This window comes from Miniopterus schreibersii, assembly GCF_964146895.1.
Source record: "Miniopterus schreibersii genome assembly, chromosome: 2".
In the NCBI taxonomy this organism is placed as follows: domain Eukaryota; kingdom Metazoa; phylum Chordata; class Mammalia; order Chiroptera; family Miniopteridae; genus Miniopterus; species Miniopterus schreibersii.
Window position 1 is genome coordinate 138704204 of NC_138102.1, and position 13148 is coordinate 138717351.

Sequence of the window (13148 nt, forward strand, 5' to 3'; positions counted from 1 at the left end):
TGCTGTGCAGAGCTTTTGAGTTTGATTTAGTCCCATTTGTTTAGTTTTTCTCTTGTTTCTCTTGCCCTAGGAGATGTGTCAATGAAAATTCCACTACTTGAGATGTCTCTGACTTTACTGCCTATGTTTCCTTCCAGGATATTTGTGGTTTCATGACTTAGATTTTTGAATTTGTTCTTGTGTATGGAGTAAGTTGGTGATCAAGTTTCATTTTTTTTGCATATACCTGTCCAATTCTCCCAGCACCATTTATTGAAGAGACTGTCTTTACTCAAGTGTATGCTTTTGCCTCCTTTGTCAAACATTAATTGACCATAATGGTGTAGGTCTATTTCTGGGGTTTCTGTTCTGTTCCATTGATCTATATGCTTGTTGCTGTATCAATATCTGGCTATTTTGATTACAATGGCTTTGTAGTATAGTTTGATATCTGGCAAAGTGATCCCTCCCACTCTGTTCTTCTTTCTCAAGATGACTGCAGCTATTTGAGGTCATTTTTGGTTCCATATAAATTTTTGGAATATTTGTTCTAGCTCTGTGAAATATGCTGTTGGTATTTTAATAGGAATTGCATTGAATTTATAAATTGCTTTGGGTAGTATGAAAATTTTAATGATATTAATCCTTCCAACCCATGAACATGGTATATTCTTCCACTTATTTATATCTCCCTCTATTTTGTTTTTCCATGTTTTGTAGTTTTTGGAGTACAGGTCTTTTACATCCTTGGTTAAGCTTATTCCAAGACATCTTATTTTTTCAGTTGCAATGGTAAACAGTATTGCTTTTTTAGTTTCTCTTTCTGAGAGTTCATTTTTGGCGTATAAAAATGCCTTTGATTTTCAGATGTTAATTTTATATCCAGCTAACTTGCTGAATCATCAAGTCTAGTCATACTTTGATGGAGTCTTTAGGGTTTTCTATGTACAATATCATGTCATCTGTGAATAATGGCAGTTTTACTTCCTCCTTTCCAATTTGGATACCTTTTATGTTTTTTCCTGTCTGATGGCTATGGCAAGGACTTTCAGTACTATGTTGAATAAGAGTGGTGAGAGCAGACAACCTTGTCTTGTTCCTGTTTTTAAGGGAAATGGTTTTAGTTTTTGCCCATTGAGTATGATGTTGGCGATAGGTTTGTCATATATGGCCTTTATCATGTTGAGGTATGTTCCCTCTATTCCCACTTTGCTGAGAGTTTTTATCAAAAATGGGTGCTGGATTTTGTCGAATGCTTTTTCTGCATCTATTGATATGATCATATAATTTTTGACCTTCATTTTGTTTATGTAATGTATCACATTTATTGATTTGCAAACATTATACCAGCCTTGCATCCTCAGAATAAATCTCACTTGGTCATGGTGTATGATCTTTTTAATGTATTGCTGGATCCGATTTGCTAGTATTTTGTTAAGGATTTTAGCATCTATGTTCATCTGGGATATTGGCCTGTAATTTTCTTTCTTTGTAGTATCTTTATCTGGTTTTGGGATTAGGATGATGCTGGCCTCATAAAAAGAGCTTGAGAGTTTTCCATCCTGTTGAATTTTCTGGAATAATTGGGGGAGAATACCTGTTAATTCTTTGAATGTTTGTTAAACTCACCTGTAAATCCATCTGGTCCTGGAGTTTTTTGTTGGGAGTTTTTTTGATTACTCCTTCAATTTCATTAGTTGTTATCAGCCTATTCATGTTTTCTGATTTTTTCTGATTCAGCTTTGGAAGATTGTATGTTTCTAGGAATTTTTCTGTTTCACCCAGGTTGTCCAGTTTGTTGACATATAGTTGCTCATCGTATTTTCTTACAATCCTTTGTATTTCTCTTGGGTCAGTTATATCTCCTTTTTCATTTCTGATTTTATTTATTTGGGTCCTCTCTCGTTGTTTCTTGGTGAGTCTGGCTAAAGTTTCATCAATCTTATTTATCTTTTCAAAGAACCAGATCTCGGTTTCATTGATTGTTTTGTATTTTTTTTTTTTTTTTTTTTAGTCTCTATGTCACTAATTTCTGTTCTGATCTTTATTATTTCCTTTCTACTTCCTCAGGGCTTTTCTTGCTGCTCTCCTTCTAGTTCTTTTAGTTGTTCTGTTAGATGGTTTAGTAGAGTTTTTTCTTGTTTCTTGAGGTATGCTTGTAATGCTATGAACTTTCCTCTCAGGACTGCTTTTGCTGTGTCCCATAGATTTGGGGTTGTTGTCTGCTCATTTTTGTTTTTTTCCAGGAAGTTTTTGATTTCTTCCTTGATCCCCTTGGTAACCCATTCATTGTTTAATAACATGCTATTTAACCTCCATGTGTTTTTTTTTTTATAGTGGTTTATTTCTATTGTCATGGCATTATGATCTGAGAAGATGCTTGATATGATTTTCATCTTCTTGAACTTATAGAGACTTGCTTTGTGCTCTAACGTGTGGTCTATTTTTGAGAATGCTCCATGTGCACTTGAGAAGAATGTGTATTCTGCTGCTTTGGGATGAAACGTTCTGTAAATGTCAATTAAATCCATTAGGTCCAGTGTGTCATTTAAGGTTTCTGTTTCCCTGTTGATATTTTGTCTTGATAACCTGTCCAGTGATGACAGTGGGAGGTTAAAGTACCCCACTATGATTGTATTGCTGTCAATCTCCCCCTTAAAGTCCACGAAGAAAATTTTCATATATTTAGGTCCTCCTCTATTGGGTGTATATATATTTATAAGGGTTATTTCCTCCTGTTGGATTGACCCCTATAGTACTATGTAGTGACCTGCTTTGTCTCTAGTTATGGTCTTTATTTTGAAGTCTATTTTGTCAACAATAAGTGTTGCTACTCCAGCTTTTTTCCTCATTCTTATTTGTATGGAATATTTTTTTCCATCCCTTCACTTTCAGCCTGTGTGAATCTTTTGCTCTCATGTGGGTTTCTTGTAGACAGCATATATTTGGGTCCTGTTTTCTTATCAATTCAGCTACCCAGTCTTTTGACTGGAGCATTTACTCCAGTTACATTTTAGGTTACTATTGATATATATGTATTTAATGCCATTTTTTTTCTCTTTATGCTGATGTACCTTTCTCTCAGTATTCTTCTTCTTAAAGCAGTTCTTTTAGCATTTCTTGCAATGCTGGTTTGGTGGTACTGAACTCCTTTAGCCTTTTTTTTTGGGGGGGGAAGTTCTTTATTTCACCTTCAATTTTAAATGATAGCCTTGCTGGATAAAGCAATCCTGGTTGCATGTTCTTGCTTTTCATTACTTTGAGAACTTCATGCCACTCCCTTCTGGCCTGAAGACTTTCTGTTGAGAAATCAGCTGTCAGCCTTATGGGGGTTCCCTTGTAGGTCACTGCTTGTCTCCCTCTTTCAGCCTTTAATATTTTCTCTTCGTCCTTGACATTTGCCATTTTAATTATGATGTGTCTTGGAGTGGGTCTCTTTGGGTCCCTCTTGTTTGGAATCCTCTGTGCTTCCTGAACTTGTGTGGCTTTCTCCCTCACCAGCCTAGGGAAGTTTTCTTTTTCTTTTTTTTTTAATATATCTTTATTGATTTCAGAGAGAGGAAAGGAGAGGGAGAGAGAGATAGAAACATTAATAATGAGAGAGTCATTGACCAAGCCCACAACCTGGGCATGTGCCCTGACCGGGAATCGATCCCCGATCGCCTGGATCCCAGGTCAAGGCTCAACCGCTGAGCCACGCATGGCCAAGCAGCCTAGGGAAGTTTTCTATCATTATTTCCTCCACCAAGTTCTCTATCCCTTGCTCTCTTTTCTCCCCCTCTAGCACTCCTATAATGCGAATGTTGTTTCACTTCATGTTGTCCCAAAGCTCCCTTAGGCTGTCCTCATGCTTTTTAAGTGTTTTTTCTTTTTGCTGCTCTGATTGATTGTTTCTACCTTGTCTTCTAAGTCACTTATTCTATCCTCTGCTTCATTGAAGATGCTTTTAATTCCTTCCAGTGTATTCTTGATATCAGATACAGCATTCTTTATTTCTGTCTGATTTTTGTTTATGTTATGTATCTCTTTTTTCATGTTTTCCCTAAAGCTCTCCATCTTATCCCCTATTGCCTTATTTTTCTCTTTAAGTTCCTTGAACATCTTCATCATCAATACTGTGAACTGTGTTTCTAATAGCTTGCTTAACTCCATCTCATCAAAGACTTCTTCTGGCAATTTTTCCTTTTCTTTAATTTGGGGATTGTTTCTTTGTCTCCCAGTTTTGGTAGGTCTTAGTGTTTGTATCTATATATTAGATATATTTGCTGTCTCCCAGTCTTGTGGGATGGGACTTTGTCTTGTGGGTCCAGTGGAGCCCAGAGGTGTGTTTTTCCTATACTTCTGAGCTCTTTGCTCTAGGCATATTCCTCTTGTGGGTGTCCCTTTTGTGGTTTCTTTATGTTCTCCTGTTGTGGTTGGGTCTAGATTGTCGTTGATCAGTCCTTGGGATGACCCTCCTCTCAGGTTGGCAAACTGTGTCTCAGCCACAACCTCGTAGTGTAAGCTGTTGTACGGGTGCTGGCAAGGCAGGACAATACACAAACTTCCAGGAAACAAGGGGTATCTTACAAAATATCTTGTCACAATGAAAACATCCTACATGAAAATAGAACTGGGAGAGTGAAGGGAGGACACACACACACACACAAAGCTTAAAAAAAGAAAAAGAGAAAGAAAAGTAATGCTTAGAGAGAGAGATGTATATTGTTGTTAATAGTGGTGAAAACTTAGAAAATAATGATAAACTAAAATGTAAAAAATAGAGAAGCTACTGTAAGATAACAGAAGCACTGAAAAGAAGGGCCAGCAAAAAATTAAGGGAGAGAATAGGAATAGGATAGTAGTTGAAAATGAGAAAATAAAAATACAATAAAGAGAATAAGAGAAACTAACAATCGAACAAAAAGACAGGAAGACAGAAGGGAGGATAACAAAAGAATGAAAGAAAAGTAGAAAAAGAAAGAAGAAGAAGAAAAAAAGTCATGCCAATGGATCAAGAGGAGAGAGAGATATAGCCCAGGCACGGAGGGAGTCTGGTAAGAGATGTGGTGGCAACTAAAGAAGAAAGCAGTAGACTTGGTTATAATGATAAAGTCCCAGTCATTAAGCAGGGATATCAAGAAAGTCTTGATTGTAGAAGCAAGGATAAAACAAAACAAAGCAAATGAACAAAACAAAACTAAAAACAAGCTAAGCAAGACAAAATTCTTTTATAAAAAAGAGACAAAAATTTAGTTAAAATTTTTTTTTAAAAAGATTTAAATAAATTATTATAAAATTTAAAAAAGAAAAAACTAAGTTTTCTCCCCTTTCTTTTCTTCCTAAGGAAAAAAGAGAACAAACAAACACACAAACCAAAAACAAAACAAAAACAAAAACCAAACCAAACCAAACCAAAACAAAAAAACAGAAGAGAAAAGACAGTCAATTAGGTGAATCTCTTCTTGGCAGCTTGTGTTGTCTGAGGGTCACTGTTTTGTATGCTGATTTCAGTTCTCCTGGGAGGTACTTGTGTATCAGCCAATGTGAGAAGCTGTCTAGGTTTGGCATCTTAGATAGATGGTTGATCTGAGGCTCTTCGTGGACCACCTCCTCTTGTCAACTATTTTGCAACCTTGTATTTGCCTGGTCTTACTCCAGAGTCTTCTGTAGAGCCTTTAGAGTGCAGGATGGCTAGTGTAGCTCAGGGTATCACTCCCCTTACTTAGACGTTTCGCTCTCAGGCACTCACTATGAGGGAGTTAGTCTCTGCTCCACAGCCAGCTCCTCAGTCCCTACCCTGTCCTCTGATTCTAGTTCCCCAGGCTCTGACCTGCTGTAGCTTCAGATTGATTTCAGCCTGTGTCCTTTTCTGTCTGGGCTGTTTCAGCAGCCTGGGCTCAGTGGTTTCCATTAAAAAAACATTCTGGTGAGCCCTTTGCCTGCCCAGCCCCCAGCAGGGGTTTTAAGCATTTCCTCCCGTTCCCAAATAGTCCCTGAGAGTCTTATTGTTGTGATGTCCTCCTGTGAGCTGCTCTCCCTTCCCCCTCAGGACTGTGCCCTGTGGGTGTGTCTGGGGTCTCAGTGATCGGGGACCCTCCCCTTTCCTGTTGGGGGCGGTGCTCCCGGCTGCAGGAGAGGCAGGTGGGCTCCGCCCCTCCCTGCTCAGCTCTGGTTGGCTGGCAGTACCAGGCCAGCCTCCCAGACCATCCACCATGCCGACCACAATCCCAGCCTCCGCTGGTCTGTCTGCCCAGTGCATGCTGGGAAGGTGGGAGCCAGTCCACAATCAGAATCAAAAACTCACAAGGGAACACACAGGCAGAGAGTCCGCCCTGCAGGGTCCCGCTTCCCGCACACCAAGGCACCCAGCGGGAGGGGACCCAAAGTCAGCTCCGCGAACTGGTGGTCTCAGGAAAGCTGGGGCGGCTCCACGCGCCACCACAGCACCCCTCAGGGCTGGTTGCAGAGCCCAGCCTCCGGGCACTGGGAGCTCAGGGCGGGAGGGCTCCTCCCCTCCCCTCCCCCGAGCCACGCAGATTCAGTGCTTTCTGGGGCTCAACACAGTGCCCCACAGGGAGGCAGAGGGTCCCCTGTGTGTGGCTACTCAGCGCAGTCCTCTGGTCCCTTACCACTCGGGTGCCACACACTTTGGGACAGCCTTTCCTATGGTCAGCACCCTGAGCACTAGACGCTGGTTGCAGCTGCCACTAGAAGCTTTGTTTCCTAGGAAGGCACCGTCCGCCATTAGAGGGTTTGTTTCCCAGGAAGGCGCCAATCCCTCCGGGACTCACCACTCCCCTGGGTCCCTCTGCCCTGTGTGCGGGGTGCTCCTTTCCCTCTCCTCCACTCCAGGTGTGAGATCCCCGCTTTTGGATGCTGGTCCATACTCCTGAGGCTAAAATACTTACTTTTATAATAACTGTTCAGGCTTGAATTGTACTTTTAATAACAAAATTCCTTCAAGGGACTGACAAGTGAAGAAGGATACGCAAATACTGTGTGTTCATTTTCATTTGTTTCTAGGGAGTTTTATTTACTTATTTTTTTATTTCATTGGTAACCCAGTCATTGTTTAATACCATGCTATTTAGCCTCCATGTGTTTGAATGTTATTGAGTGTTTTTATTATAGTTGATTTCTAGTTTCATGCCATTGTGATCTGAGAAGATGCTTGATATGATTTCAATCCTCTTGAACTTGTAGAGACTCAATTTGTCTTCTAACATGTGGTTTACCTTTGAGAATGTCCCATGTGCACTTGAGAGGCATGTATATTCTGCAGCTTTGGGGTGGAATGCTCTGTAAATGTCAATTAAATCCATCTGATCTAGTGTGTAGTTCAAGGTCTCTGTTTCCTTGTTGATGTTTTGTATGGAAGATTTACCCAGTGATGTTAGTAGGGTCTTAAATTCCCCTGTTATGACTGTATTGCAGTCAATCTCTCCCTTAAAGTCCTCCAAGATCTTTTTTATATATTTAGGTGGTCATATATTGGGCTCATATATGTTTACCAGGGTTATATCCTCTTGTATTAGTCCCTTTAGTATTATGTAGAGGCCTTCTTTGTCTCTTTTATGGCCTTTGCTTTGAAGTTTATTTTGTCAGATATAAGTTTGCTACCCCTGCTTTTTTTTTTTTTTTTTTTCATTTCCATTTGCATGGAATATTTTTTCTATCCCTTCACTTTCAGTCTGTGAGAATCTTTTTTTCTGGGGTGGGTCTCTTGTAGACAGTATATTGTATGGGTTCTGTTTTCTTATCTATTCAACTACCCTATGTCTTTTGATTGGAGCATTTAAGCCACTTAAATTTGAGGTTATTATTGATAGATACCTATTTGTTGCAATTTTTATTCTTTATGTCTGCATTCCTCTCTCTATATATATTTCTTCTTCTTACAACAGTCATTTAGCATTTCTTGCAATGCTGATTTGGCGGTAATAACTCTTTTAGCCTGTTTTTTATTTTTTGGTTTCTTTTGTCTGCAAAGCTCTTTATTTCACCTTTAATTTTAAATGATAGCCTTGGTGGATAGAGTAGTCTTGGATTCAGTCCCTTGCTTTTCATTACTTTGTATACTTCATGCCACTCCCTTCTGGCCTGAAGTGTTTCTATTGAGAAATCAATTGATAGTCTAATGGGAGCTCCCTTGTAAGTAACTTTCTGTTTCTCTCTTGAAGCCTTTAAGATTCTTTTTTTTTTCTTTAACATTTGCCATTTTAATTTTGATGTGTCTAGGTGTGGGTCTTTTTGGGTTCATCTTGATTGGGACTCTCAGTGTTTCCTGAACTTGAGTGACTTTTTTATTCACCATGTTAGGGAACTTTTCTGTCATAATTTCTTCAAACAGTTTCTCTATTCCTTGCTCAGATTTTTCTCCTTCTGGCATCCCTATGATATATAGTTGTTATCTTTCATGTTGTCCCAAAGCTCTCAAACTCTCCTTTTGCTTTTTAATTTTTTTTTTTTTTTTTACCAATTGCTGCTCTGAATGGGTGCTTTTTCCTACCTTGTCTTTGAATCTGCTTCTTCTAGTCTACTGTGGATTCCTTCCAGGATATTTTTTATTTCAGCTCTGTCATTTTTCATTTCCACATGATTCTTTTTTTTTTTTTTTTAATATATCTTTATTGATTTCAGAGAGAGGAAAGGAGAGAGAGAGAGAGACAGAAACATCAATGATGAGTGATTGATCAAGCCCACAACAGGGCATGTGCCCTGGCCAGGAATCAAACCCTGATCGCCTGGATTTTGGTTGACGCTCAACCGCTGAGCCACGCCTGGCCAGGCTCCACATGCTTTTTATTCATGGTTCTTATCTCTGTTTTTATGTGGGTGTAGTTCTCATTAAGTTCCACAAATTTCTCATTAAGTTGCTTATAGTTTTCACTAAGCTTTTGAACACCCTTATAACCATTACTTTGAATTCTTTATCTGACAAATTGCCTCCATTTCATTTAGTTCCTTTTCTTTCATTTGGGGGTTGCTTCTTTGTCTCCCTATTTTTGCTGTCTTTTTGTATTTGTTTCTGTGTATTAGATCAAACTGCTATGTCTCCCAGCCTTCGTGGGGTGATTTTATGTGGTAGGCGTTTTGTGGGACCCAGTGGTGCAGTCTGGTCTCTTAGATCTCCTGACCTGGGTGCTCTAGGAATGCCCTTATGTAAGTTATTTGGGTCCTCCTGTTGTAATTGGGTCTTGAATGTTGTTGTCCTGTTCGTCGGTGGAATTTCCACTCAGGCTGGCTGACCATGGGGCTCACCCCTGACCATGTTGTTTGAGCTGTTGTGGTGGTGCTGACAGAACAGAACAAAATTCAATGAAACAAAATAAGAAATGAAGGAAACAAAACAAAAACATATACAAGACCTCAACAACAACAACAGCAACCACAAAAGAATAGAGAATTAGGAAAGAGAAAAGAGAGCAAGACTGATAAGAGTAAAGAAAGAAGGAAAAAATATGAGGAGAAAAATGGGGAAGAAAAAGGAATATGAAGGGGCAGAGATGAAATAAAGAAAATAAGAATTAAGAATAGGGGAAGGAAACCGGTATAAAAGAAAAGAGGTAGAAAAAAATTTGAAGAGGAAAATAGAGGAGAAGACAGATAGACCTAAAATAAGAAATGGACAAAAGACGAGAAAGCAGGAGAAAAGGAAAAAAAATGGAGTAGAAAAGGGAAGAGAAAAATTAGATATATGAAAGAAATGATAGACACTTAAATAATAACAAGTCAATAAAGCAGATAATAAATAAATGAAAAAAGAAAAAAAGCAAACAAACAAAAAAGTGAAGTAGTGTTCATATCAGTAGAGTTTAGTGCCTCCTGGGAGTTCTCTTTGGATCCTGCTCTTCTTTTTCTTAATTAAAAAATTTTTTTTTAATCCTCACCAGAGGATATTTTTACATTGCTTTTCAGAGAGAGTAGGGGAGAGAGAGAGAAATATTGATGTGAGAGAGACACATAGATTGGTTGCCTCTGTCATACAGGATCCAGCCTGCAACCAAGGTATGTGTCTTTGACCAGCATGGAGCCCAAGACCCTTCAGGCCGCAGGCTGACCCTCTAACCGCTGAACCAAACTGGCTAGGGCTGGATCCTGCTTTTCTGATGGCTACCTGACTGTTCTGTCTGCCATTTCTGGGCTTCCCTTAAGGTACTTAGGTGCTAGCCACTGTCAGAAACTGTCCTCCTTTGGCTTTCAGCAGCCTGTTAAAGCTCCAAGGGATCCACAGTTTGTGTGTCACCAGGGGACTTGGCTGTGTGCAGGTGGGGCCAAGCTGCACTCTAAGGCCTGTTTGTTAGCAACACAGAGCGCAGGGCTGGGTCAGCAACCTTCTCCAGGTTCCCGGGGATCCGCCTCTGCCAGCCTTCACTTGCCAGCTGGCAATCTTAATCACTCAAAAGTCTATTTCTGAAAGAGCTTTAGGCAGAATTGGAGTATAGACCTCTGAGTCTCCCATGAGGGGGTGGTGCTATTCAGATTTCAGGAAAAGCGGTGGGTGTGTTTCCCCATCCCAGAGCTACTCCTCTAAGAGTGTCCCAGAATATTACTCTGCCCTTGGCTGGGTGGAGATCCTCATATGCAGTCCAGTGGAATCAGCTGGATACTGGGAGTTTCTTTCAGCTCTCCCATGTGGGGGAAGCACCAGACAGGTTCCCAGGATAGAGGGGTGGACGGCCCCACCCCCTACCCACTCCTGAGACTGTACAAAACAGTAGGTGTGGACTCTGCTGCTGTCTCTTCTGCAAAGGTTGCAATGCAGGCTGTGGCAGTCAGGGCTCCTGAGGGTGTGGTGAGCTGTCTCACCTAGGGCAGGAGGGCTTTTGGGAGGGGCTAGCACCTTTCAGGAAAAATGACCCTTTTGGTTTGGGTGATACTACCAAATGCAGGACTCCCAGCTGCTGCTTTTCCAGGTCTCCCTGCAATGCTTCCCACTGGCCTCTCCTTAGGCACCTCGAGTCTGCACCACCCATCCCTCTTCCAAATCCTGGGGTGGATAACTGCAGACAAAACCGTGCTCTGGGTTTTAAAAATAACAAAAACAAAAATACTACAGCTTTAATTCCTACTGGCTCCAGACTGCCCGGCAGCCAGCAGCCCTGCCGCCTTTCGTGGCTGGATGTTATGTGGGCTACTTGGTCTTGGCTCTGGTGCTCTGGTCTGTGGAGCCTGGCCTGGGTTCCAGGCCTTAATCTTCTCAGGGAAATAACTGTCCTGTAACCGAGAGATCCGTTCTCACTCTCTGCCTGCCATCCGTGGAAGCTGGGTCAGCCCCTCTCTGGACCTCGCTCTTCCTACCAGTTCCCAGGTGTTTTCTGTCTTCCCATGGGATAAGTTTCCTCCTCAGGTGGACCCCAGTTTGTTATTCCCGGTGAATGTTCTCCAATTTAGTTTTACTTCCAGTCTGGCCATGGTTACCAACAGATCTCTGTCTAATTTTGGTTTCAGGAGGCCCTGCTGCTGCTGCTCTCCAGTATGGTAGCCACTCATGACCTGTAGCTATTGAGCCCATGAAAATGTGACCAGTCCAAATTGAGTGGTACTCTCTTTGTGCTACATAAGTGATCCCACAAAAGTCACACAATCCTTTATGTTAACCTTCTTAATGCAACCTGCTGTATGGTTTTTTAGTACTAACTTCTGACTTCTCTCCAAACTGCCAGGACAGTTTGAGAAATTTAATCTGATAAAAGGTCTCTCAGTATCACATGGTAATGAGCAAGAGATGAACCATAAAGGCAAGTCAGACGACATGGTTTTTTACTTCCTTGACTGAATCATCTCCATTACCAGTATAATTTTGGCTCTTTCTCTGCTTCTATTAGCAAAAGAGATTTACTTAATTCTTGTTATTGAAATGCAAATTAAAGACAAGATTTTTTTCAATTGTTTGTTTGGTTTCTCCTTTCTAGAAAGAGTGAACTCCATTAAGTGAACTCGAAAAAAACTTTTTATTTTCTTCAACTTTCATTATTTTACTCAATCTTAGGAGACATGAGTGATTTACCAGATTGGTACACTGGGAAAAAACACAAAGGAATATTTTTGGCTTGGCTCCCGCTTTTACTTGATGGAATGGGTGTTCTTTAGCACTCTTCTTAACATCTTCAGGAGAGTGTTCAGACTTAGGGACACTACCCTAACTCAGTGTGGTCTTTGTAGTTCTGAGATTAATGTTAGGAATTTAAACCTGAGAGTAAACTTAAGTAATTTTCAATCCTAAACTTTTGTTTTTTTTGCCTTGAAGTGCAAATAATAAAATGGTAGTTATGTTTCCCAAAATTTAGATCTTTAACTTATCTAGAATTTGCCTTCTCTGACCAATATTAGGACTGAAATTTGTTTTTTTTCTGTTTGCTTGTTTAAAGAGCTATAACATAAATTCCTCCAGTGAAAAGTCATTTCTTGGCCTTGGGCTTTTTCTTTTGGAACTTTGCACATGTAGATTATTTTGATCTTTGTTGAGGAAGAAATGTTGTATACAGGTTGAATATTATCACAAAATTGCATACTTTCAGACACCTTGCCTCAGATTGAAATTTTCTCAGTTACTTTGGTTTAAGTGCCTCCTAGGCAAAAATCAGGTTGACTATCCTCAGCAGGCTCTTATTTATTTATTTATTTATTTATTTATTTATTTATTTATTTATTTATTTATTTTTTACATATATCTTTTTTTTAAAAAAAATTTCAAATATTACAGATGCCCCCTTTTCTCCCCAGTGACCCCTTCCACCTCTTCCACTCCCCTCCTCAGTCCCTCACATTGTCTGTGTCCTTGGGTTAGTTTTTCATTTTCTTTTTCCTCCATGCAGTTTACCTCCTACAATCTTCATTTCCACACCACCATCTCAACCTTTCACCCTCAATTCATAACAGTATGGTCATTGTGTTAGTTTAGTTAACTGGACAGTAATGGGGGAAAAGAGCAAGGGCAATCAGAATTATTAAGCATAATCAATTAGGAAGCATAAGCCTGCTCTATGAGTACATTGCAGCATTCATAGGCACCCCAAGGGATTACAGCACTGCCCCACAAAAGGGATGAACAACTCTCTCCCCACCAAGAAATATGAATACTATATTTAACATGTTATGCAATTTCTTTTCAAATAATATTAGAAAAGCTAATGAGAGATGAAGAAAATTTTGTTCACTGGAAACAAATTCTCATGTTCTTTTAA